This window comes from Chiloscyllium plagiosum, unplaced genomic scaffold (assembly GCF_037043375.1).
Source record: "Chiloscyllium plagiosum isolate Xiang-an unplaced genomic scaffold, Cpla_swu_hap1 HiC_scaffold_39, whole genome shotgun sequence".
NCBI classification, from domain to species: Eukaryota; Metazoa; Chordata; class Chondrichthyes; order Orectolobiformes; family Hemiscylliidae; genus Chiloscyllium; species Chiloscyllium plagiosum.
Window position 1 is genome coordinate 104,234,474 of NW_028270177.1, and position 27,652 is coordinate 104,262,125.

Genomic DNA, 27,652 nt, shown 5'->3' on the forward strand with positions numbered 1-27,652 from the left:
TCCTCTCCTGACGTCTCCAACAGTACCCTTCCACCGACACTCTCATTCGTTTGGCCGAACTGGTCCTTACCCTTAACGATTTCTCCTTCGAATCCTCCCATTTCCTCCAGATCATAGGGGTAGCCATTGGCACACGCATGGGCCCCAGCCATGCTTGTCTCTTTGTTGGCTATGGAGAACAGTCGACCTTCCGTCATTACACCGGCACCACTCCCCACCTCTTCCTCCGCTACATCGATGACTGCTTTGGCGCCACCTCGTGCTCCCGTGAGGAGGTTGAGCAATTCATCAACTTCACCAACGCATTCCACCCTGACCTTAAATTTACCCGGACCATCTCTGACACCTCCCTCCCCTTCCTGGACCTCTCCATCTCCATTAATGATGACCGACGTGACACTGATATTTTTACAAACCGACCGACTCCCACAGCTACCTGGATTACACCTCTTCCCACCCTACCTCTTGCAAAAATGCCATCCCGTATTCCCAATTCCTCCGCCTCAGCCGTATCTGCTCCCAGGAGCACCATTCCACCACCGAACACACCAGATGACCTCCTTCTTTTGAGACTGCAATTTCCCTTCCCACGTGGTTAAAGATGCCCTCCAACGCATCTCGTCTACATCCCGCACCTTCGCCCTCAGACCCCACCCCTCCAAATGTAACAAGGACAGAACGCCCCTGGTGCTCACCTTCCACCGCACCAACCTTCACATAAACCAAATCATCCGCCGACATTTCCACCACCTCCAAACAGACCCCACCACCAGGGATATATTTCCCTCCCCACCCCTTTCCGCCTTCCGCAAAGACCGTTCACTTCCTGACAACCTGGTCAGGTCCACGACCCCCTACAACCCACCCTCCCATCCTGGCACCTTGTCCTGCCACCGCAGGAACTGCAAAACCTGCGCCAACACATCCTCCCTCACTTCTATCCAAGGCCCTAAAGGAGCCTTCCACATCCATCAAAGTTTTACCTGCACATCTACCAATATCATTTATTGTATCCGTTGGTCCCAATGCGGTCTCCTCTACATTGGGGAGACTGGACGCCTCCTAACAGAGCGCTTTAGGGAACATCTCCGGGACACCCACACCAATCAACTCACCGCCCTGTGGCCGAACATTTCAACTCTCCCTCCCATTCTGCCGAGGACATGGAGTCTTGGGCCTCCTTCACCGCCGCTCCCTCACCACCAGATGCCTGGAGAAAGAACGCCACATCTTCCGCCTCTGAACACTTCAACCCCAGAGCATCAATGTGGACTTCAACAATTTCCTCATTTCCCCTTCCCCCCACCTCACCCCAGTCCCAAACCTCCAGCTCAGCACTGTCCCCGCAACTTGTCCTGACTTGTCCTACCTGTCTATCTTCTTTTCCACCTATCCACTCCACCCTCCCCGCTCCCCCGACCTATCACCTTCATCCCCTCCCCCACTTCCTATTGTACTCTATGCTGCTTTCTCCCAATCCCCACCCTCCTCTAGCTTATCTCTCCATTCTTCAGGCTCTCTGCTTTTATTCCTGATGAAGGGCTTTTGCCCGAAACGTTGATTTTACTGCTCCTTGGATGCTGCTTGAACTGCTGTGCTCTTCCATCACGAATCCAGTTTCTGATCCATTGGTCCGTTCCTCCACAGATCTGTCAGAAATACTGAACTTTTCCAGCAACTTCTGTATTTGTTTGATTTTCAACATCGGCGGTTCTTTCGTTTTTTTTTTCTTATTTTCTACCAATATGATTTGGCTTAAGATTATGTTGAATATTTTGAATATGACTGCGATAGAATAGCCAGATTTCAAAAGCCGGCTACTGCTACTTGGTTCACGTGACCAATGCCTTTCCACTTGATCACTGCGCCCTACAGCTGCACTGCAGATAAATTAACAAAATTATGGCATTCTCTCGATTTGGTAATCAGGAGCGAGATGGTTTGACTTGTTGAAAAAGTTAGATATACTGATAAAATACAGTATATTAAATGGGGAACCATAAGGGAAAGAGAGAACACCATTCCAGCTGAAAGATGCTCAGACTAAAAATGAATACAATATTCAGACGGTCCTATGCGATTAGTCTTTTTTTTTATTATTATTACAATGGCCATTGCGAGTTTGCAACAAACTGCATAACATGAAAACAGATCAACATCTATTTTCCCGGAATTTAACGCAGTGCACATGGGAAACTTCATCCGTCTGCTGAAAAATCACCTTCGGCTCTCCCTCCACACATGTCTCTTCACGTTTTAAGTATTTGCAGTATGTTTGTTGATCAAGGTGTCATTATCCTGAAAAGGTCGTTTCTCAATCCACACAAACTGGTACTTTCCCATAAACGTGACATTGCTCAATATCACCTTCTACCCGTACCCCTCAACACGACAAATTTAAGCTGCTCCATGTGAGGCTCAAACTTAAAACTTCGGCAGAGCGCAGCCCACTATACTGGCACAGAGATACCGTGCACTGGTCACCAGCAGCACTGGAGCAACACATTAATTCTTACCTCCACATTCCTGGTTGTACATTAATGGTTGGGAAACCGAGTTTCTCTGATTCCATGGCTGGTCACTGCGATTATACGATCATCTTCACCAGTGCTTCTGACCCCATGTGAGGCAAGTGGTGAGCTACTCATTGCATAGATGTAAAAATGTGCAACTTCATCTTTTGCCTTCACTAACCCATGAGCCTTTTATTTTGTTTTTCATCTGTAGAAATCTTAAAACCTTCATCTTGAACAGACTCAATAACAGATCTCCATTGTGTCTCTGGCATCAAATTCCAAAATGTAAACCCCCTCTGAATTCTTCCACCGCAGTCCACTGTTTGGGAAGTTTTCCTGTTCAGGGGAATGCACTTCCCGTGTGTCAACTGCTGCTCCCAGCATTCGTTCTGGCACTGCACTCATTTTCCTTCTGACACTTGCTCACTGTGTTGCTGTGAACATACAGTGACTTGGTGTCACACCGCCCAGGAAAATGATACAGATCAAGGGTTTTGCATTGTTGAATTCAATTGTCAGTTTAGCCTTATTTAGGGTTTCAAAATTGCCTGTCCTGTACACAAGTGCGTGTCAAAAATATCTGAGTGGAAGAAAGGTGTTCTGAATAATGACATTGAGCACTATGCACTCTCCTCCAGTCTGGAAAACAATTCCTCACAGACAACTTTACACCTCCTGCTGTCACGGGCTCTTCATTCCGTTGACTTCAAATCTTCACAGAATTCAACAGACCTTGTTACATCGTCATTTCTTCATTTTTGTTCAGATCACTGTGAGCAGAGTGTCACAGTGGGAGTGGTAAGACGATACTCTTGGGACCGTCCTGTCCTATTTATCATTTCACCAATACCAGGGAGAAATATCTGCTGCTCAGCATAATTTACGCAATTCACTTATTCATAATGTCAAATGTGCCCGTGACTTCTGTGACGAGGTGGCCGAGAGGTTAAGGCGATGGACTGCTAATCCATTGTGTTCTGCACGCGTGGGTTCGAATCCCACTCTCGTCGTTGTTATCAACGTTTTTCAATTTTGCTATTTTTGCATGATCACAGCTGTCTGTTTATATGCATCGACGCTATAATAAAATCTCAAAGAATAATTTGAGTCTGTTGCCTAAACTGCAGTGAAATGTAGATTGAATTGGGACAATGAAAAGGAACGCGATTGTCTTTTCCAAGTCAAGTTGCTGTGAACATTTATCGTATGAAAGAGATCCAGGAGAACCAAATAACGAGAGATGCGAAGTGCATGTTGATGCATACGATTCTTAATGAGTATTTTGTCAGATGAAATTTGTAGCAGTTGGGTAGAAGTGATTCATCTTGGTAAAAAGAATACAGAGAGACAGCACGAAACAATGGAGATATTTCAAAAGTGGCAGGGGATGGGTGTAGGGGCACCCGAGAACTGGCTGTAAATGCACAGTAGAGAATTACCGATGTGGGTGCCGTGCATGGGCACGGGCAGACTTACACATTGGTCTTATCCTTTCCCCTTGCTCTCGCCATTGATGAATGCTGGACATAAGACACATATAAACACAAGATGTGGGAAGCAAACTCCCTCTCGTTATGCACACACTTGATGCATCATATTGAACTATGAACACCTGGAGATGTCAGCAAGTTAACTGCAGGGACTGAATCTAAACTGTGTATCAATAACCACAGATTTATGCAGCTTAAACATGAAAACTGATTTGAAATGTCTTTATACGCATGTCATTAACAGACGGTTCGTTCTAATACCCGTGTGGCTGAAAGAAGTAGACACCACATTTCAAGGTGGATGACAACATTACCAATTTTGTTCAGAAATTGAGATCTATTTGATCATTTGACACAGTGACCAAGTTTAATTTAAATAATACAAACCAAATTCCCTCACGTGAAATAAAAAGTGATTCCATTACAAACATTGTCCTTGCTAAGTACCAGTTACTCAACATGAAAAATAGAATGTGATTTCTAGTGAGCATACGTCAATTAGCACGATTATCTTACTTCGGATTGACTGCAATATGCACATGCAAAATAAGTTCGAAGAAAGAAGTCCTTTGGAAATAATGAGTCGGTGGTGATTAAAAGTAAGATTAGGCTCTCATGATGTGGATATTGCACCAATGGCTCTCGTGGTGGAAATGGTCAGTGGGCAGTATTTCTATGATGGTATAGAGGTGTGTGATCTGCCAGGGATGGGAGCTCCCACCTCATCTGGAGCAGCGTCTGTTGGCATGGACCAGGGAGTATTGTGACATCAGTCTGGGAGTTCAAAGCACACCTGGAGAAACTTTTATTGACATGAAGCCGCAGGGAGCATTGGGACATCAGACTGGTAGATCCAACTTCAACTGGACCGCTTCTATTGACATGGAGCAGGGAGCATTGAGACATCAGACTGGGAGCTACAACGTCAACGAGAGCCAGGGATGGGAGCTCCCATTTCATCTGGAGCAGCGTCTGTTTACATGGACCAGGGAGCATTGTGACATCAGACTGGGAGTTCCAACCACACCTGGAGCAGCTTTTATTGACATGGAGCAGCAGGGAGCATTGGGGCAGCAGGCTGGGAGTTCGAACCTCACCTGGAGCAGCTTCTATTGACATGAAGCAGCAGGGAGCATTGGGACATCAAACTGCGAGATCCAACCTCATTTGGAGCAGCTTCAGTTGACATGGAGCAGGCGCTTTGCGAGATCAGTCTGGGAGCTCCACTCTCACCTTGAGCTGCTTTTAATGACATGACGCAGCAGGGAACATTGGGACATCAGACTGGTAGAGCCAACAGCAACTGGACGTTTTCTATTGACATGGAGCAGGGAGCATTGGGACATCAGACTGGGAGCTGCAACTTCAACTAGAGTAGCTTGTATTGACATGGAGCAGCAAGGAACATTGGAACGTCAGGTTGGGAGCTCCAACCTCTCTTCGAGCAGCTTGTATTTGCATGGAAGAGGAGAGAGTATTGGGACATTAGGCTGGAGGAAAGGGTATTCAACTATTTTAATCTGAAGTAAAATAGGTTTCAACACCTCAGGTGTTAACTGATTTATGAAGATTCTGTCATGGGAAAATAAGTAATTCATTAGATATTAAAGACAAGTCCTGCAAATATTCAACTCAGGAAAACGCATTGGTACAGAGAGAAATGGGAATGATGTTTCAAGTCTTTGACTTTTCTTTTCTGGCCGACTCTGCACTAGATTACATCACCAGAAGGACGTTTTCACTCATTTCATGTCATTCAGTTTCCTGCAAATACGGACAGGTCATTAACATAATCTAAATCTGAAAATTAATGGGAATATGCAATGTTGTGATTAGGCTGGAGTTTATCTCTAATTATGGTGAAAACGTAGCAAAGTAAGTTGCAATTTCTTTAATCAGCAGTGACCTCATTGATTGGCTGATCAATGTTTTAGGACAATGTGAAGTGAATCATTGATGGTGATTCTCTTTGTTCTTCGCTCACCTTGTGACTGTTACTTTTATTGCTCCTGTCACTGTTAGCATCACAGCTCTGTCGCGTGTAAAATCTCAGCTGTGCATCTGGCCAGTGGTACAGCCATTCGTATAGCTGGCTACGGATCAGGCGGGTGCAGGTTCGACTTTTGCTTGGCGCAATTACATTGTGGAGATTCAGCACACATCGAAACTAATCTTTTTTGTTACACTGAGGTGGATAATGTTTGAAATTTTCATCTCCAGGAGCGAAAATTCTTTTACTGTCTATGATCAGTTAAACATTACCAAGGGTTATCAAAGTTAAAAATCACATGGCATCAGATTGTATCGAACTCGCATATTTGGAAGCACCAGTGTTCCATGCACTGTTTCTTCATTAGGTGGTTGTGAACTGTTGGACTCTAATATGGCTTTGTGAAATTTTTAAATTTGTCCACCCCAGTCCAATACCAAAACACCCAAGTCATGGGTACTATCGACACCACGAACGGTCGGTTAAAGTCCAGGTGATCTTCCACAACATCGCGCATATTGACACACGCATCAAGTTTCTGCAGAAAGACACCTACCTGATGAAGGAGCGGCTCTCTGAAAGCTAGTGTTTCCAAATAAACCTGCTGGACTATGTCCTGATGTTGTATAATTTTTAACTTTGTCTACCCAACTCAAATACTGGCACTTCCATATCATAGAGAACATCAGTCATGTCGCAGCGCTGTCAGAGAAGGCAATCCTGGAATAGCCTCACACATTGCTCATAGGTACGTTTCATTTTCAGAAACCAACCCACTCAATCCTGTGTATGAAAAGCACAGAAAAGAAATAGCTGAGACTCAGTTTTGACAGTTCTTTGAAACTCTTTGGGAAGTGGAATCAGAGGAGAATGAAGGATGAACTGTCCGACTGTGTAGAGAGAGGGAAGGCACTTTTACCTTCATTCAAGGTCTGGGGTATTGACTGATTTGAGGCATTAAACAGATTCCTGGCAGAGCTGCGCTCTCTGCATCAGGAACAAGAACTCCTGATTTCCTGAACGGTAATGAAACCAGGCCACTCAGTCAAAGCGCCGAATACTAACTACTAGACCACCAGGGATGAGGGCAGAAGCAGTTGCACAGTTTCTTCATAACGCGGTTTTTTGGAATTATGTCACTGCAGATACATTTGCCCTCAAAAATGATTGAATTATCGAGTGCTTACAGCACAGAAATGGGTCCCATCATCTCACTTCCAGCACTTGGTCTGTAACCTTGTAAACGCTGACGTTTCACGTGTTCATTTCAATGCTAATTTCTTTGGAACGTTTTACTCTCGTAAGACACAATAAATTGGATTGAAGTTTGAGATGGAAAAAGTGTGTTCACACCCAGTCGGGGAGCTGAATCCCATTTTTACGCATAGATGGAAGCACGGAGACACATTTCCCCAAGAATGACACAGGCCTCGGGAGAAACAAGCAGAAAGTAACATTTCACCCACTTGGCCTGATATTGTCCCATTTCAGACTTCAACACCAGCAAAGAAAGGAAGCATTCAGCGCCTCCCGTCCCAGTGTTCCTTGCCCATTCTTTCCCCGTCTCTCTCTCGTATATACTTTCTCACCTCGTTCTTTCTGGCAAACTGGATCACTGCTCACGCCCGTTTTTTCCTATCCTGACGAACCGTTTTCCTCAAGTTATTGGAATTAAAAACAGGAATGGGCTATTACAAGCGCTTTTCTCGTTTACAAGACCCGTGTTATCACCACTGAGCCAGCACATTGCCAGCTCAGAGAGAAGGTCTCATACATCAGAAACTGAAATACAACAGATGATTAGATAGCCTCAGTATTGTAAAACAACCAACAAGGCCGGAATGGAGCCGATGCGACCATGCACAGAAGGATGGCAGAATAGAATGACGAATCTCATGGTGTCCAGGGTGGTGTTAACAGAAATCGTCCCTGGTAGTCTAGTGATGCGGATTCAATAATTTCACTGTCTTGGCTTGTTAAAGGTTTACGTTTACAGTAATCAATATGAAATTCTGCCTGATCTTTCGAAGCAGGATGATGTTGTGCAGCATTCTGAATCGCTTCCCTGCATGTTACAGGTCCACATCAGCAATGTCAGCTGCAATTGCCTGACGTTCAATCAGTTTAAATCAAGAACGGAGAGGGCGTTTTTAAAATGGAAGGGGAGTGGTGGTTTGTGAGAGTTAACTGCATGCCTAGTGGAGCCAGGTTTAATGTAGATAATGAATATTGGCTTTCCTGTTTACCTTGGTATACTGACCACTCCGGATCAATTACCCACATTGTCTGCCCTTTCTGTGATGTTCTTTGGACATTTCATCTCGGTTCAGTGTTCCAGGGGTCCATGCATTTTTAATATGGCACATTTTACTAAGGTCGGTTTTGCAGCTTCATATTTAGGCAAACAAGTTTATGAACAGAAAGACATCATTCAGACCATCAAGTCTGTTCCTGTATTGAATGGTTTCATGCCAGATCTGATAACCTTGAACTGCACTTTCTTGCCTTTCCCCATAACGCTTGATGTCTTTGCTGTTTGAAGATCTGCCGATCTCAGCCTCATTACACCGAATAACCCTTCCTCAACAGCTTTCTTGTAAAGGAAGTCCACGGATGCAGAACTGTCTGAGAGAATAAATGCTTCCTCATCTCTGTTTTAATTGTGAGATCCGTATTATAATACGAAGTTAAATATCACACAACACCAGGTCATAGTCCAACAGGTTTAATTGGAAGCATTAGCTTTTGGAGAGCTGCTCCTTCATCAGGTGTTTGTGGAGTTCACAGTTGTAAGAAACAGAATTTATAGCAAATGTTTACAGTGCGATGTAACTGAAATTGTATATTGAAAAATACCTTGATTATTTGTTAAGTCTTCCATCTGTTAAAATGACTATGTTAGGTTCACTTCTTTGTTATGTGATTCGCAAAACTTTCTTTTAATAGTTACATTCTTAGGTAAACTTTAACAATTAGTGTCAGTCCAGATAATATGTTGAAGTTGTTAGTTCCTGTGTGCTGTGTCCATGCCATAATGTTTAGACTGACGCTAATCTAAAAAAATGCTGCAGGCAAGGATGCTTTGAGGCATGGTACATTGGTGAAACCGAGCAGAGGCTACAGCAACGGATGAATGGGCACTATACATCTATCAACAGACAGGTGTGACCCTTCCCGGTTGGAGAGCACATCAGTGGTCCAGGACGTTCCACCTCGGGCTTTGGGCTGACAATCCACCAAGGCGGAATTCGGAGCAGGCAGCAGCTAAAAGTGCTCGAGCAGAAGCTGATAGCTAAGTTCGGTACCCATGAGGATGACCTCAACCGGGACCTTGGATTCATGTCACAGTGCAGGTGATCGCATTGCTCTATCTGCACACAGAGACCCTCCTACACACACACACACACACACGCATATATACGTTTGTGGGGTGAATTTGTACTTGCACAGTTACATTGTACTTTGCTCAAAAACTACATGAATCCATGTCAGCCCCTGTTAAATCATTTATTAAAATTAGAATCAGTCTAAACCTTATGGAAAAGACAGCAGCACAAGGGGGGCTTACACAAATTGTTCAAGTTCACCTGAGAATGTAACTTTAAAATAAACAGTTTTGCGCTTTACAAATGAAAGAAGTGAAGTGAAGCTAACATGGTTATTCTAACAGATAGGAGACTTAGCAAACTATCATGGTAATTTTCAATGTATAATTTCAGTTACATCACACTGCAAATTTGTGCTATAAATTCTGTGCTTTATAACAGTGTACTCCACAACCACCTGACGAATGAGCACCAGTCGGAAAGCTCGTACATCCAATTAAACCTGTTGGACTGTAGCCTGGTGTTGTGTAATTTTCAAATTTGCTCACCCCAGTCCAAAACTGGTCTCTCCAAGTCATTCGATACGAGGCGCTCTGGTCACAGAACCAAACTTTCTGCATCCAACTTTTTAAATCCTTGAAAAAACCTGTATGTTTCAATAAGGATCATTTTTGTAGTACTGAGTCTGAGCAGGCAAAAGCAACTGATTTCAGCGTTTCTTCCCATTTGATTTCATCTCCGATATGAAATTCTCACTGACTCTGACAGAACTGCTATATTTCCTGTTTTGTATGTCAGGAATTCATGTTCAATTTAAGATTTTCATAAGGAGCAACAAATCGTTTTTCCCTGACTGGAAATCAACATTGGGAAATAGCATTGAGACAGCTGAATTTCAGCACTTGCGCACCAAGGAAGACATATGCAATGCTTACAATTTTTCTTGGTGACTTTGTTTTTGCCTTTTTGGTTCAGTTGAAAAATGACAGTCATTGAGTTTTTAAAAGCGTGGCGAGAGGCCCTTCAGCCAATTGCATCAGTATCAGTCATCAAACATCTAATTTATAAACACAGGTTCCAGTACGTGACTCATCGCCTGGTGTGTTCTAACATTCCAAGACTTCAGTTAAATTGTTATTCAATTTCTTAAGTGCTTAAGTGGAACAAAACATCTCTGTGCACTAACAGTTCTGAAAGACAAACTCTTTCTCAGAGCCGTTTGTCAGTTCTCCTAAAATGCTGCGGAAAATGATTCTGTACTCACATCTGAATTACTTTACCCTGTTTCTTCTTCAAGTTCCTTCTTCTTTCTATTAAATGGTTTAGATTCCAGTACAGACACAAGGGGCATGTTGCAGAAGTCATGTGTTTGTACTTTCACTGTCTCAGCAGGAGCTGCAGTCCTTCCCCACGCTGATTCAGATAGCACTGTCCTTCCTGTGACATGTCCCATGGAGAATGGAAGGACAGGCATTAATATGCTTCACTTGGGAACGGAGCGACAGTTTTAAAACATTTACACTGCCCTAGCGAGGAATTGAGCTTCTATCTCCCGCATAACATGTTTCGACACTAACCACTGTACTACCGAGGACAACAGTTGCAAAGGAGACCCCTCAGTCCGTTGTGGCTCCATTTGTCAAAAACATCTGCTTCACGACCCGAATCGTTTAACCCACAGACTTATAAGTATTGGCAGAACATATTCACATCTGAATATTTCTGCCTCTCTGACCCTAACAGACAGTGTGTTCCAAATTCCAACACCCGGCAGCCTATACCGCTTTTCCACGCATCGACTTAAATCTTTCTGTCTTTCTCATTAAATTTCTGGCCCCCTGTGATCGATCTCTCCGTGGATGGGAAACGCTTCTTTCAGTCTACCTTATCCATACCCCTCATTATTTTGTACATCTGTACAATGCCTTCTCACAAACTCCCCTGCACGGTGACAAACAATTCCAACCTGTCCTGTCTCTCTTCATGACTGAAACTCTTCAGCCCAGACGCTATCCGAGTGAATGTCTCCTCCACCTTTCCCACTGCGATCACATTCCTGGAATTGCAGACAATAGTCTAGGTCGAGCCGAATGAACCTTTTTTTTCATTCTGTAACAGCATGCGGGGTGGCTCTGCAGCATTTATTGCATTGCGGTCTGGAGTCAGACCAGTTAAGGACGTAGTGAAACAGATCGGTTTTTCAGACAATGCATTTAGCATATTCTTAATTGTCGCAACCAGTAACAGTGACGGCAACGGCACAGACTTGACGTTATCAATGTGAAAGTATATGTTAGATTGTGCAATGCCTCAGCAAAATGGGATGTGGGACGGAAAAGAGAGTTCGGGAGAGTGGGAGGGGGAGACATCTTCCAGAACTTTTGGGTTTAAATCCTGATACATGAAACGCAGAAACATCAGAGAAGGTGATTCGATGAAAAACACCTCGGAGAATATTATCATGTAAAAACGATTAATTTCTTACCGTGTTTCACCAAAAGTAAAACTTTGAGAGAACTAACAGCCATGTCGTGGATTAGAGACGAGGACGCTGCAATCACAACGCAGAATACGAACTAATAAATAGTTACAGCACTCCAACAGAGCACTTTTGCAAACTGCCACCAGAATTGTAGCAGTGGAAATGTCAGGGAGAACGTACAATATCAGGCCTTAGCGACAGGCGTGTGGGAACTCAGAATGGGCTGAATCTTTAACTTTAACGTCCTCAGAGACGATGAAGATTCCATAAATGAGAGTATTGGAGAATGGGATTAATGACATTTTCCAAACTCCTGGGATAGCGCAGGATATTATTGAAACGTATGTTTCAGTAGCATTATAGTGTAACATCGGCTACTTCATCACTTTGACCACACAAGGCACTACCAACTGCTGCAGGCAATCACACATAATTCGAGTTCCAGACCCGGAATCGTAGAAACGGTTGAAGCTGACACGAAGATCCAATGGGAAATTGGGATGGAATGACAGGAGAGAGGCGCGTGTATTTCCGAGGGTGAGATTTCTCCTGGTCAAAAGCGCGAAGGAACGGAATACTTGCCAACATTTATAATATTATAGCCATAAGTAGTACATGTTGCTGAGACAGCCGATTGGCGCATCTAAAGCGTGTTGAGACTTTAACTTTGAGGTGGCAAGGTTCGAAAATTCATTTTCCTATTTGGATCAGTGTTTTTGACATTGGCAGTAGCAGCTGCTTTTGCTCGCATCAGCTCAGAATCAGCTTCTGGTTCCCAGTAAATATTGCAACCTGGAGAAGGTGGTGTGGTGGTTATATAAAAAATTAGTCATCCTTGGGGTCTCAGACACGGAACTGGTAATGCTAAAGTTCGACGAATAAAACCTGGAATTAAAGCCTGACCTCAGGAACAGAGAATATGCCTTTAATTTCCTGCAATCGCATTCATGCATGTCCCTTAAGCAGGGGATGCTCGTGTCTTTCCCCAATCCTGCCTACTTGTGGCTCCAGGTCCAGAACAACATAGCTGACCCTTAATCCGAGAATGCTTATCGTGTGGCGAAGCAGGCCATTCGGCCCTTCCAGTCGACACCATCCCTCCGAAGCACATCCTATCAGACCCACACTGCATACCTATTCCTTTCCCCCTTCATTTCTCATGGCTGATCCCAGTAACCTGCACATCTTCAGACTGTGGGAGGAAACTCACACAAGCAAGGAGAGAATTTGCACACAGTCACACGAGACTGGGATAAAATCCATGTCTCCCATACAGCAAGACATCAGCGAATCAGGAAGAACAACAAATGCTGTCCTGATCAGTGACATCCACACCCTGTGGGTATATCAGGAAAAATAAAAACACAAACGGGACTTGCGTCTGCGTGGACATGATTTGAACCAATCGTTCCCCCTTGGGTAGATACAAGGACACCGATATCACAGAGAAACCAGCGCAATGCGAGATTCAATTGACTGCTGAAGTGGAAACTCATTTATTCAGTCAAACTGGGGACAGACTGTTCAACAGTCCCGTGTGTGGAAAGGGCTCAGTAAGCAAACGAACTTCCGGAGTAACCAGCAAGATTACATATCCGAGAAGGAGATCAACTAAACTGTCAATGCTGCTGTTTATCACAACCAGCTGCCATTTCCATAGACTCATAGTCATAGACTCATGCAGCATGGAAACAGGCCTTTCACTCCTACCAGCTCATGCTGAACATCATGCCAAACTAAAAGAGTCGCATCTGACGGCTCCTGTAACTGCTGAGGCTTAATAATGCCCTCGTGATATTACTACTGCATTCTTAATACGAATGTCCAGATATAACTCTGTGGACACGGGTTCAAATCCTGGCATGGCAGATGCTGGAATTTTATTTCAATAAATACTTAGAGCTGAAGAGTATAATGATGATGTTGAATCAGCTGTTTTAGATCTGATTCACTGATGCCTGTTAGCGAAGAAAACTGCCATACTTATCTAGTCTGGCTGGGATGCGATTCCAGATCCAAAAAATCGTGGTTGATTCTGAACTGCTCTATGGGCAATAAATAATGGACTGGGCATGAATGAATGGCTTTTTTAATCCCACTGAAACTTTCCAATTCATTTATCGATCTAAATATTCTGTAAATGTTGTAGATTTCCTTTCATTCAATTCTGCCTCAGGAAGTGAATTGCACACATGAACCATCCTCTGTTTAAAAAGCCTCTCATGCCTTATTTTAAATCTCTCTCTTTTCACCTTAAACATTTGCCCTCTGGTCTAAATGTCCACTTCCTTGGAGAAAAGACAGCTACAGTTAACTCTATCCGAACTCTTAATAGTCTATATCTTTCTATCAGGTCACCTTTCAAGCTCCCGTGTTCTAGAGAAAATATTCTCAGCCTATCTAGCCTTTCATTATAACTCAAACCTTCCCCACTAGCAATATGCTGGTATACCTCTTCTAAACCTACTCCAGCTGAACAATTTCCTTGCGATTACTGGGCGAGAAAATTGGACGCAGTATTCCAGAAGACGCCTCACCCAATGTCCTATTCAATTTCAACATAATGTACCAACTCCTACGCTCAAAGGACTGAGCAACGAAGGCAAGATGACATTTTTTTTAACCACTCTGTCTAAATGTGAAACAAACGAAAAAGAATTTTGTACCTGCATCTCCGGCCACCGTGTTCCACAACACTATGCAACGCCCGATCTCAAAAAGTGAAATTGGAGTAGGCTTTCACGAATTTTTGAAGGTGATTGCACAAGGGATCAAGTGGTCTCGAGGGCTTAGAGATACATTCTGTTCTTGACCGTAAGTGGGAATATAAGTGCAAGGAAGTGATGCTGGAAATTTAGCAACTGCCTGTTCAGAGAAGAGTCAGAGGACCGGCCACAAGTCTGGTCATTGCATTAATCTTTTTTTTCGGAGGAATGATAAAATAAAGGATGGAGGGCTGAAATAGACCATTTGACCCATCAAGTCTGTATCAGCACTCAATCAGACCTTCGCTGACAATGCTCCCAGTCAGGCTAGCACGTTCCTTGGAGGGGAACTTACAGATGGAGGTCATTCGATGCATATGTCCATTAGACAATAGGAGCAGGAATTAAACCATTCAGCGCAGTGAGTCTGCACTGCCATTAAATCTAGACAGATATCTTTCTACACCCAATTCTCCTGCTTGCGCCCCATAAACCTTGATACCCTAGACAACCACGCTGCTACATATCTCAGTCTTACATATAATCAAAGACCTGGCTTCCACGGCCTTATCTGACAATGAATTCCATACATTCACCACTTTCTGCCTGAATAAGTGCCTCTTATTACTGCTCTCAAATGTCTTCCCTTTTCTCCAAGGCCGTGCCTTTCGGTTCTAGTCTCTACTAAAAATGGAAACACCTTCCCAGCATCCACTCTGTCCAGGCCATTCACGATTCTATAAGTACCAATTAGACTTTCTCTTATCCTTCTAAACTTCGTGGGTATAGACCCGGAGTCCTCAAACGTTCCTCATGTGTCAAGCTTTTCATTCCTGGGGCCATAATCGTGAATCACCTCTGAACACACCCCAGGACCAGTGCATCCTTCCTGAAATATGAGGACCAAACGTGCGCACAGTAATCCAGATGTGGTCTGACTAGACCCTTATAGAGCCTCTGAAGTGCATCCATTTTTTTATATTCAAATATTCCAAAAATAAATGTAATCATTGCAATTATCTTCCTAACTACAGATTCAACCTGCAAGTTCACCTTGAGAGAATCCTGGGCTAAGACTCTCAAGTATCTTTGCACTCCAGACATGTGAACTTTCGCCCCATTTTGACAATAGTCCGTATTTTTATTCTTCCTGCCAAAGTGCATAGCATCACACTTTCCCACAGTTTGCTCCATCTGCCATGTAAATTCGACTCGCCCTACATGTCCATATCCTTCTGCAGCATCCCCGCCTTCTCATGCTACCTGTCCTTCTGTCTTTGTATTGTCTGCAAATTGACACACATTGCCCTCGGGTATTTTATCTAGATCGCTAATGGAGAAAATGAAAAGCTGTGGTCCCAACACAGCCTTGAGGAACGCCACTTGTCACCAGCTGCAAACTTGAGAAGGATTCTTTTGTTCCTTATCACTGCATTGTGTCCTATGAGCGCGCCTTGCCACTGACATCATGGGCCCTTATCTTATTCAGTCGTCTCCTGTGCGGCAAATATCAAAGGCCTTCATAAAGTCCAGACACATAACATCCATAGGCTCTCCTTGGTCTACCTTCCTTGTTACTTCTTCAAAGAGGAAATCTTCCAGATTTGTCAAGCATGTCTTCCCCTTGATGAAACAATGCTGACTTTGCGTTATTTTGACAGACACTTACAAGTATTCAGAAATTTCTTTCAACGCAATGGATTCCAGGACCTTATCCACAACCAAGATTCAGCTGATTGGTGTGTAATTTTCCAGCTTTTGTGTGGTTTCTTTTTAAAATGGGGTGTCACGTTTGTGATTTTTTGGTCCTGTAGCACCCTTCCTGATTCTACCTATTCCTGAAAGTTCTCCACAAACGTATCCACTATTTCTTCAGTTGTCTACCTTATAACTCTGGAGGGTACTCCATTTGATCCAGACGATTTATGCACCTTCAGGCCATTCAGTGTTTCTTGCACTTTCTCAATGATGGCCACTAGACTCACATCTGTTCCCCCATTCTCTTGTATGTTTGGGTATAACTCATGTCTTCCACTATGAAGACTGGCACAATGTAATTATTCTGTTCCTCAAATATTTCCTTGTTCCCCACTGCTATCTGTCAAGTGTCATTTTCCAGTGGCCTATTGTCCACTTTTGCGTTTATATGAATAAAGAAACAACTGCAGTCTTCCTTTATATTAGTAGTTAGCTTACATTTAATCTTCTCCCTACTCATTTGTTTTGTTATTGCCCTTTGTGGGTCTGTGTGAGCTTCCCAATGCTCTGATTACTCACATTATATATGCCCTTCGCCACATTATATATTTTCTCTTTTGCTTTTATGCTATCGATGACATCCTGAGTCAGTCATGGTTGCCTCTACCACCCTGCACCATACCTCAATTTCCACAGGATGTGTCTCTGATGTGTCTGCTAAATTACTCTCAGACAGTCCTGCCATTGCACTTCCACTTTCCTGCTTTCTTGCGAGGGTCCTTTCTCACCAATTTCATCCAGCTTCTACCTCATGCCTCTGCAATTGCCTTTATTCAACTTTAGTACCGTTACTTCTGATTGTATATGCTCCCTCTCGAATTACAGTATAAATTCAATCATGTTATCATCACTGCTTCCTAAGGGTTCCTTCATCTTCAGCTCCCTTGTCACGTCTGCCTCATTGCACAACTCTAAATCCAGTATTGCCTATTCCCTACTTGGCTACACCACAAGCTGCTCCAAAAATCCATTGCGTCGACATTCCACAATTGAATTGAATTGAATTTATTTTCACGTGTAGTGAGGCACAGTGAAAAGCTTTATCTTGCGATCAATACAAACAGATCTCAGTGTTAAGTAGCATAGATGTATAAATAATATATAATCATATACTAGGTTGGCCTTTGTGATTGTCCGGGCCGAGTTCACCACTCGCTGTAGACATCTTCGATCTTGAATGGTACAGGTGCCATACCAGGTACTGATACATCCAGACAGAAGCATCTCAATGGCGCACCTGTAAAAGTTGGCTAATGTATTCGCAGTGGTGATTCAAGTGATCATCGATTTTTTTTTTTAAATTTCGAACAACTGGAGCGAGATACCATCATCAGACATATATCCCTCTTCAGTCCCTGTCCACCATCCACAGGGACCATTCCCTGCAGGAAACTCTGTTGCACTCTGCCTTCACTCCCACCACCTGAACCAACTGGCCCCATGGAGTATTCCCTCTGCATCGCTGATTTTATGACACATAAATGCATAGAGCCTCAAAACCCGAGCAGGAATAGGCTGTCCGACCCTTCAAGCGAACTCCGCTTTTCAATGACATCATTGCCGATCTTTCTAAAGACTCAAATACGCTTACGCGCCCTCTCACTGTATCCCTTATTTCATTTATTGTTCAAAAGAAGGATCGCTCTTAAAAAGTTGTTGCACTAGCGTCAACTTCTTCGCTGGGTAAGGTATTCCATATATGAACATATGTCTGGGTGAAGAAGGTCCTTCTGAACTCAGTCCTAAATCTGCTCCCTCTCATCCTGTGGCTATGCCCTCCTGTCTGAATTTCACCCACAAGTGGAAGCACCATTTATAATTCTCTCTAATCTGTTCTGTTCAATGTTTTATGTTGCAGTAAGATTGCCCACTCATTTTTCTAAATTCCAAAGAAAATAATCCTAATGCATGCAGTCTCTCTTTATAGGCTAACCCCCTCAACTCCGGAATCAACCCAGTGAAACTCCTGTGCACCCCTTCCCCCACCAGTGTCAATAAGTTCGTTCTCAAGTAAGGGGACCAAAAGTGCACACAGTACACCAAGTATAGCCTCACCAGCATCTTGTACAGCTGCAACATAACACCTCTGTTTGAACCTTTAAGAACCTACGTTACAACTGTCCCATTTCTATCGCGATGCCCTGCTATTTCTTCCTTGATAATACACTCAAGCATCTTCCCCACTGCAGAACTTAATCTAACTGATCAAAAATTCCCAATGTTTTATCCATCTCCATTTTTAAACGGTGGAGTCACACTAGCTGTTTTCCAATCTGCTGGGACTGCCACGCAGTCGAGTGAATTTGAAAATTGCCACTAGTGCACTTGCTCTTTCTCCCGCCATCTCCTTTAATACCCTGAGATGCATTCCATCACGGCCAGGAGACTTATCCATCCTCAGCTCCATTAGCTTGCCGAATACTACCTCTTCTGTCATCATGTTTGCTTCCAGGTCCTCACCTACATTTGTCTCGTTGTCACTTACTGGCATGTTATTAGTATCCTGCACTGTGAAGACTGACACAAAATACCTGATCAATGCCTCGGCCATTTCATCACATCACATAACTAAGTGCCACTTCTCATCCTCAAAATTACCAACCTTTAGTTTAGCCACTCTTTTTTCGTTTTATATTTATATAGGAACTTTTGGTATCCGCCTTTGTATTCTTTACTAGTTATTTTTCCTCATCTTTAATGTTTTCCCAATCTTCCAGTTTCATGCTGCTCTTGGCCATTTGGTATGCCTTCTCTTTCACTTTGATAGCCTCCCTTATTTCCTCAGACACGCAGGGCAGATTACCCCTGGTCTTACAGTCCTTCCTTTTCACTGAGCAATTCCACAAAAACATCTTTGATGGAAGTCCTCCACTGCTCGATATCTGTCCCACCATATAACCTTTGTTTCCAGTCTACTTCAGCCAGGTGCTCTCTCGTTCTATTGTTGTGCCCCTGCACATGCACAGGACCCTGGTATTGGTTCTTCTCTTCACACTCCCCATCTGAATTCTAAGTTCTGCCATACTGTGATCACTCGTTCCAAGAGGATCCCAAACTATGAGATCATTAATTATTTCTGTTCCAATACGCAGTACCAGATCGAGGGTTGCTTAATCTCTCGTCGGTTCCATTGCATTCTGTTCAAGGAAGCTATCACGGGTACACTCAAAGAACTCCTCCTCAAAGGTACTGTGACTGAGCTGCTACGACCAAGCTCCATGTAGATGAAAATCCCTAATGATAATAGCCGACCCATTTTTACAGGCAATGCTGATTTCTTTGTTTATTGCCTTCAACAATGTGATGCTATTATTTACTGGCCTACAGACTGCACCGATCAGTGACTTTTTCTTCAGAGAATTTCTACTTTCCACGCAAATTAATTCAAACTCATTCTCCATCGAACTTATAGCGTTTTTCCACACTGCCCTGATGTCGGCCTTGTATAACCGAGAGACACCATCTTCTTTACACTGCTGTCTGACCTTCCAAGTAATCTCGTACTCCTGGATATTGAATTTGCAGTCGTGGCCATCCTTTTGACGTGTCTCTCTAATGTCTATTAAGTCATTTTCATTCGTGTTGATTTGTGCTATTAGCTCTTCAACCATGTTACAAATACGACGAACATTCAGGTGAAGTGCCTTTTTGTTAGGTTTCTTGTCCTTATGATTTCTGTAATAATATCTCCTTTTGCTTGTTGTCTGTCCTCACCTATCCATTGACGTCTTCTCTCCTCTATTTCCAATGGCCCAACACGTCTTCCAGGTGAAGCAACACATGAACTGCACTTTACGCAATCCACTCTATTGCAATCACTGCTAGCAATGTGGTTTCCACTATTTTGGGAAACGGAGTTTGGACTGGGTCACCACACTGCAGAACATCTAAGTTCTGTCTTCACGAAGAGTTACAGCGACTCTCAGCGCGTGCTGGAAGCACACCACCTCAGTTTCTATTTGGGGAGTCTGCAGCCTTCCAGGCCGCATATCAATTTATTTTTTTAGAGCCTGAACTCTCCCTTGTCCTATCCCCCTATCCCAAACGCCATGCCTTGTTGTCACATGGCCTTCCATAACACATTCACGCATTTTAACTGGAAAACGCTGTTTTCAGCCTTTGCGCCTATAAACTGTTTAGCTTTGATACCCAATATCACATTGTTACAGTAACAGTCCTCTACATATGGTTCGCCACTAACAGTCTCCATTAACAGGTATTCACCTTGCCAGCCAGATAATCATTCATTCCTTTGTCCAACTGTTCTTTCCTCTATTTGAACTCTATCCCTACCTATCGCTTACACCTTCCCCCCCACCCCCCCCCCCCCCAACCCCCACTATTTCTTCTGCAGATAGACCAACATTTTCCAAGCTGTCGTCAGTTCAGAGGAATGGCCACTGGAATCGAAATGTTAACTCGGATTTCTTTTTTTAGATGCTGAGTTTTTCCAGCACCATCTGGTTTTGGTCTGGTTAGAGTTGGATACTGTGAATGTTCGAGGAAGAATGACTGTGCATGGCCTGGTAGAAGAGAGATACTGTGCTTGTGCAATGATCTCCTGCACAGAATACAGAACGTTGTTCCTGTTGAAAAGTTCTCTTGTGTGTAGTTCTGAATACAAGGTGAGCAATCGGCATGAACTTCTTAGGTCGATGAAAACAGCAATCATTTCTGCCACAGTTCTCTCCTGGATGTGATGAACAGCAGAGAGAAAAGCAACCCTCGTGTCAGATGTGAACAGATTGGAGTCCACGCAGGAGGTGTAATCAAGTGACAGTTTTTTTTTTCAGATAGAAAACGCTTTCTCACTGTAACAATGTGCCATTGGGTATCAAAGCTAAACAGTTTATAGGCGCAAAGGCTGAAAACAGCGTTTTCCAGTTAAAATGCGTGAATGTGTTCCCTCCAGTGTGACAGTACAGTTGTGTATAATTGTAAATAGAATAACTGGATGAATCACTTTACACATTCAGCTGGCGAATAGTCCTCTTGTGGGAAGACATCTGTACAGAATGCAGGAAGACGCACTGAGAGGTTCTTGATCAGTTTCATCTAGGGACTGAGACAATACTGGAGGTTTTGAGAGTCTAACACGTGGACAAATCCCCAGCTCGGAGTGAAGTTATATCTCACGTTGCTCTGTGAGACAACGGAGCAATTTTAGGGTTTCGGACCAATGTTTCACATTCCTCCTAAAATGGACTGCGCCCTGGGGACTGCCGCTGTGGGAATGTCCAGGGATACGGGCACAGACCCGGCAGCTGGTCTGGTTTACCTTTGGGCACAAATGTGGATCATGTCAAGGAAAATGCTCACCCACGGCTCACGGTGGATTAAGTGTTCTGTTCTATGTGCCCTGTTACTGATCAGTGGTGATGTGCAGGTCACGATGGTTGCAGCGAGCAGCTGGATCCCTCTGTGGTGTCTGGAGCTGTATCCTGTTCTGCTTGGTTGTCCTTCTGTGGAGGCGGAGCCGTCTTTCACTGGGTCGCATTCTGGTCTCACTTGGAGACTGACTGCTGTTGTGGTCGTGAGACAGACCAAGAGTGGTCCTTTCCATCTCGGGGAGACAGAATCTTTCGGCAGGGACTGTCTCCTTACATCGTGCCCAGTTTAAACTGGTGAAGTCGTTCCTGCCGTGGGGTGGACACGGCAGCTTTTTTTTGTTTGCTTTTCTTTTGTTGTTCCCCCACACTGCGGTAGTGCTTATTTTTTTCCCCAGCACCCATGTTGTGTGTGTGCATGTTTGATACACAGTGAAAGATTGAAGGTGCACGAATCTTTATTCCGTTTCCACCAGCAGGAAGATAAGAAGCACTCAAGTACATCGCAGGTTTTAGCAAATATTGGTTTAAAGTGATCTTTCTACTAATGGCTTGAATGTAATCAAAGAGAATTTCCTGTGTTAAGAGCAGCGCTGTGTCATTGGTGAGTTCTGGGGGTCCGGAGGCTGTGGGCATGGGTCGTTCCATTAGCACTTCAAATAGTGTAATTTCCGTCACTCGGTTTCGCTGTCCACTTCCTGTGTGAAGCACCAGTGGCCGGCCGTCTGGCCAAGCCAGTCCTGTGTCCCGAGTGATTTGGGGGAAGGTGGTTTTGAGGGTGCTGTTCATTCTCTCCAATATTCCTGACGACTGGGGGGCGGTACAGAATGTGGTATCTCCTGGGTATTCCGAGGGCGTCACAGTCAGCAGTAATGAGCTTCGCGGAGATATTGGCACCATCCCCCGTATGTTTCTATGCGCCTGGGGATAGAAAACTCTTGTAATAACGTCCTGCTGGATACACTTTATCATTGCTCTGGCGTCTTTTTTTTTGATGGGGAATGGCTCCACCCATTTTGAAAACATGTCGACAATAACTAGGTCAAATTTTTATTCCTCCTTCTGAGGCGTGAGGGCAAGGTCAATTAGAAGGTGGGTGAATGGACCATCAGGAACTGGAATGTAGTCACGTTTGGCCATCGGCTTCCCTGCATTTTTTGGTAGAGAGATGAGGCACTGTGACAGCAGAGCTAAGGCAGCTTCAGCGACTCCCGCTGCATACCAGGAATGGCGGACAGCATCTTACCTGTGTGTTCAATTACGTGTACCACCAGGGCCAATAAGTGCAGGTGGGCTTTCAGTTAAATGATGCAGCGGTGGGTAAGAACATGTAAGAACAGTGATTGTACGGCACCAATGCGGGTCCATGCGGCCCTCTCTTCTGGCGTGGCGGTTTGCTGTGCTGTTGGGACTGCATCGAGAGAGGAGGGGGACTCTGGAGGTTTCACCACCGTGGGGGTCTGCAGGACATAAGTGGCAAGGAGTAGTGCAGATTCCCGGGTGGCTGCATCAGCTGAGGCATTTGCTTGGTTGACGGGATCGGTGGCAGAGTTATTGGGGTCACATTTTATAATGCGACAGCGGGAGGTAGCAGGCCTGCTTGTTGGATGTTGGCAATGAGTGCAGCATGTTGGAGTGGTCTCCCTGCAAAGCTGATAAACATCCTCTGTTTCCATATTGTGCCAAAGTCCTGAACGACTCCAAAGGCACATCTGGAGTCTGTGTAGATATTGGCTGTCCTGCCCTGTGCCAGGAGGCAGGCTCTGGCGAGAGCAAAGAACTCTGCCGCCTGTGTGGATACCCCATCTGGCAATGCAGCTGATTCGAGAGTGGTGATGGGGTGCAAATGGCTTGGCCTGCTATTGTGTATTTGTCTGATGGCCGGAAGGAAGAGCCGCTGGTGAAAAGAATCTGGTCCGGGTTTTCTCAGACTGGTCAGGACACCTGCTGAACCAGGCGAAAGTGAGGACTGCAGATGCCGGAGATTAGAGTCAAGATGAGAAAGGTGCTGAAAAACACAGCAGTTAAGACAGCTTCTGAAAAGCAGGAAAATGAACGTTTCTGGTAGGATCCCTTTGTCAGGAATGCTGAACCAGGTCCAAGAACTTAAGGTTGTCTGCAGAATCATGTTAGGTGAGCGGAATTAGAGTGGCGGGGTTCAAAGTTAGGGCGCGGTGAAGGGAAAGGTATGTCGAGATCACAATTCAACTTCATGACCAGTTCTCTGAGTTGTAGTAAAATGTTGGATTGCTGCTGAATTAAGCAGCAGGGAGAGAGACAGTGGGACCAAAACAGTACACGGGTGATCTAGCACAATGGAGGTGGCCTTATCCGCTGTTATTGTGGCTGCTTCTACCCTGCACAAACATGCCGGCATTCTGCTCATAACAGATGGTAACTAAGCATTATAAAACGCAACTGGGCGACGGAGATCCCCATGAAGCTGTGTTAAAATGCCAGATGCGAACCCTTCCGACTTGGTTACATAAAGAGAGAAGGGCTGTGAGTAATCTTGGACTCCCAGAGCAGGAGTGAAGATTAGTTGTTGTTTCAGTTAGTGAATTCCCGATCCATTTCGGTTGTCCACTTCACTCTGGCTGGCTGTTCAGGGGAAGCTGCCTCCCACAGAGGTGCATCAATAGCACAATGGACAGGAATCCAGGGCCTGCAGTAGTTTACCAGCCACAGAAACACTTGCAGCTGCCTGTTTGTGACAGGTAGGGGAATCTGGGCGATGACAGCCAATTGCTCCATGGACAGTGCTTTGAGGACATAGGAAAGATCGCACTCCAGATATTAGACACTGATCCCTTTGAGAGAGTCTGCACTCTCCCACACCGCAGTTAATTCTCCAAGTAGCAAACCCACCAGTTCTGTTTTTTTTTGTTTGCTTTGAACACGGCACTTAAACACGCTGCAGCTTTGTGATTGGCCCACAGAAATGGCAGTGGTGGGATTGGAAGCGACGCTCCCTTAGAGATTGGAACCTGGTTCCAGCGCCTTAGACCGGTCGGCCACGGTAACACCCGAAAGCGTGTCATCTATTTTCATACATTTTCAATTGTGCTCCGTGATCCCTGTCCTGCCCGCATCGCAGCTGGGATATGCCCGACTACAAGATCAATTTCGCAACAGATAAAGGTAGCCCATCAATCCACACAAAAATCAATAGAAAGTTGAATCTATCTTCTGAGACTCTTTTCAGCTACAAATGTATATGCGAGTGTGAGAATGTATGTTCCGTCATGATTCGATAAAATAACCATGACATTACTGGAATGTCGATTCTTGCTTTAGTAAATGATTTCGCCCATTGGTCGAAACAGATCAACTTTCACGTTTACACAGAACATGAAACACACCGTACTACAGGGAAAATGCACAAAGCTGAGCAGGCCGTATTCCACATCATACCATGCAGGATAGTTTCAGTCACTGTGTCTGTTTTGCAGAATTAGCGTCACAAAGAATGTTCTCTGAAAAGTCGCGGTAGCAGTACAATCCGAGAAGACAGATCACAATGTCAGCATGCTCATACCTCGGTGCCAGTATGAGTTGGCACTTTTCTTGTCTGTTACATTAACCATGCAACTTGCTGCAGAGATGTCTCCACCTGGACATGAGCGACATGGCTGCCAACGGAGTTGGAAACCTGTGTGGGAATCGATGGGAAGCGACTCAGTAAATTTCACAAAATTTATGCTTATTGGAGATGCAGTTTCTGTTCACGTCAACGAAAAAGACAGTTTCTGAACATATTTACCGAAGTCAAAATGAGATTATCCCACCCATCCCTACCCCACAAGCTGTCAAAGAGGTGCTAACTGCACTTGAGTGCTTTTTGTTCTCGATTTGAAGAGCTCTCATGCCTGAGTCACCTTCAGATCTCTGGTTGTTGAGTGAATCACAAAGAAAGAGTTTCACCAGAGCTGCAACTGCCTCACTTTGTTATCCCGCTTCCCCCCTCCCCTCCCCCTCCTCGTTTACGTTTTCCTGCTCATCTAGGATTAAAAAAAAAACAAATGGATGCAATGCCATTCGGTAGCCTGGCTGTTATTTCCGAATTCCCACTTCCAACTTGGCTTAGATCTCGGGGCACACCTTAATATTAGCGACGCTATGACAGCACAAGTTCAGACGTTCCTCTGAGAGTGAAAATTCATTCACTGCTGTTGCTGACGGAATGAGCCGCGAACGTGCAAAAACATGATTCAGGACTTCTGGTGCTAATTCTCGCACGTTGAATAACGGCAGACAGCTTCCAAATGAGGCCTGTCAGAGAGGACTTGGGGGTACATTTGACAGAGGGGCTACATTCGGAATCCATGGTGTGGATGAACATCCTGAAACACTTGTTTCACTTTCACTGCATGTGGTACTTACCCCTGAATTCAAGGGGGGCAACTTCATGATTAACACCTTGATTTTATCAAATAGTTGATAGGGCGACTGAGCAAAGTGAAATCAAACAACCAAGGCTCGATGGCGACCTGAAGTGAGACATTCTCACATGTAAGTATTCACTCAAGCTACTAAGCGACGATCGTGCCCTGAGACAAGTGACATTCTTACGTTTCCAACACCAAACCAGCTCAAAGTCGCTCAGATCTAACTACATTACACTTTGCTCTCGGATTTCAAAGCTCCAAAGAGTTTCAAGAATATCGCCTTCTTATTCCGTCTCCTTGTTCACGGGACAGTGCTGTTTATCCCTTCCGCTTGGACTCCATCGGCTGAGTATTCAGCTATTTCCCTCCAATGGCAGGCAGTCTGCGGAGAGGCAAGCGCGTGGATGTGCTCTCAAGCTCGCTCTATCGGCACAGCCAGTTCCATCAAGTTGCTGGAAATCAGCAAGTTTGTTTGGGAACTTCCCGAAAATATCATTTATCTGAGAGTTGTCTGTTGGGAAAGACAGAATGTGTTCCGGATTCTCTACCCTAGGTAAATTCATGTGAGGCCATTTTTGTGCAGCCTGTTTGCTGTTCAGAGCAATCCTGCAGAAATGCTTTTGTAACAGGGACATCGGTTTCTCTGCTGCAATCGGGCAGCAGTTAACACCTGTACCAGATGAAGAGAATGCGAATGAAACCCTCAGTCACTGAGAGTCATCCCTGAGCTGCGGGGCTGCAGACAGTCTAACGCGGAAGGGAGGGTTAAAATGAAACATTGTTTCACCATCAGCCACTCTGTCCCAGGACAGGAGGAGGGACAGTATCAACGTGTGGCGTCACTCACGCGCCGACAAAAGCTGTTCAGCCCATCGAGTGCATGGCGACATTCTGCAGCTTGTATATCTCTGCAGTTATTCATAATTGGCGATCTATGTTATAATAATGCGGAACTGTGTCAGTGTCATAATGCTGTCTCCAACAAGTTGATCCAATTGTCACTCACGGCTTTTCATTTCACGGGGAGGACATTGCTGTTCGAACCAGCATAGAGAATAACTGCAGGGCGTCATGCGCATAGAGCATTCTACAACTGATATACCTCAACTTCACCAGTTTATTCCCAGCTCTGGCAAATGATTTTGCGAATCAGAGCAGAGCAGAACGACAGAGAACAGGAAAAGAGCTTCCAGACCTTCACAAGTGTGTTTCCTCACCTGTGTAAATTTGGCGGGTGTATCAGTACGAAATATTCATTTCAGATACATTGAGTGAAAGGAAGCGGAAAGTGAAACAACATGCAATACGTAGAATGGAGATATGTTATATAGGATTACTAGCGGGGACAGTACACACTGAAACCTGGAATTGTCAACAAGCAGAGGATGTTTTCAATCCATTAATTTCGGGGTTATGAGCCCAATACGCTCCCGCTGGGCCGCTCTGTTAGCGCTGACCACAGCAGTTTCCCGCAGTCTTCAGCTTTTCGTCTGGCGTGTGGCATGGCAATCAGTGTCGTGGGAGAGAAACGTGAACGCGCTCGTCAGCTCCATATCAAACACGGGTTTAGGGATCGGGGAGGCGGCTAGTGGGAGTGGGAGTTATGCAAATTCTGTAAAGCTGTACAAAAGGGAGATTGCACATCCACAGGAACCCATCTTCTTTTGGAA

The 27,652-nt window shown here is 44.6% G+C and overlaps 1 non-coding gene across 1 annotated transcript; it reads left to right on the forward strand.

Moving 5' to 3' along the window:
• The first annotated feature begins 3,444 nt into the window (after positions 1 to 3,444).
• trnas-gcu (transfer RNA serine (anticodon GCU)) lies at positions 3,445 to 3,526 on the forward strand. Its single transcript has one exon. It is a non-coding gene; the product is annotated as a tRNA-Ser (tRNA).
• Positions 3,527 to 27,652: the final 24,126 nt, after the last annotated feature.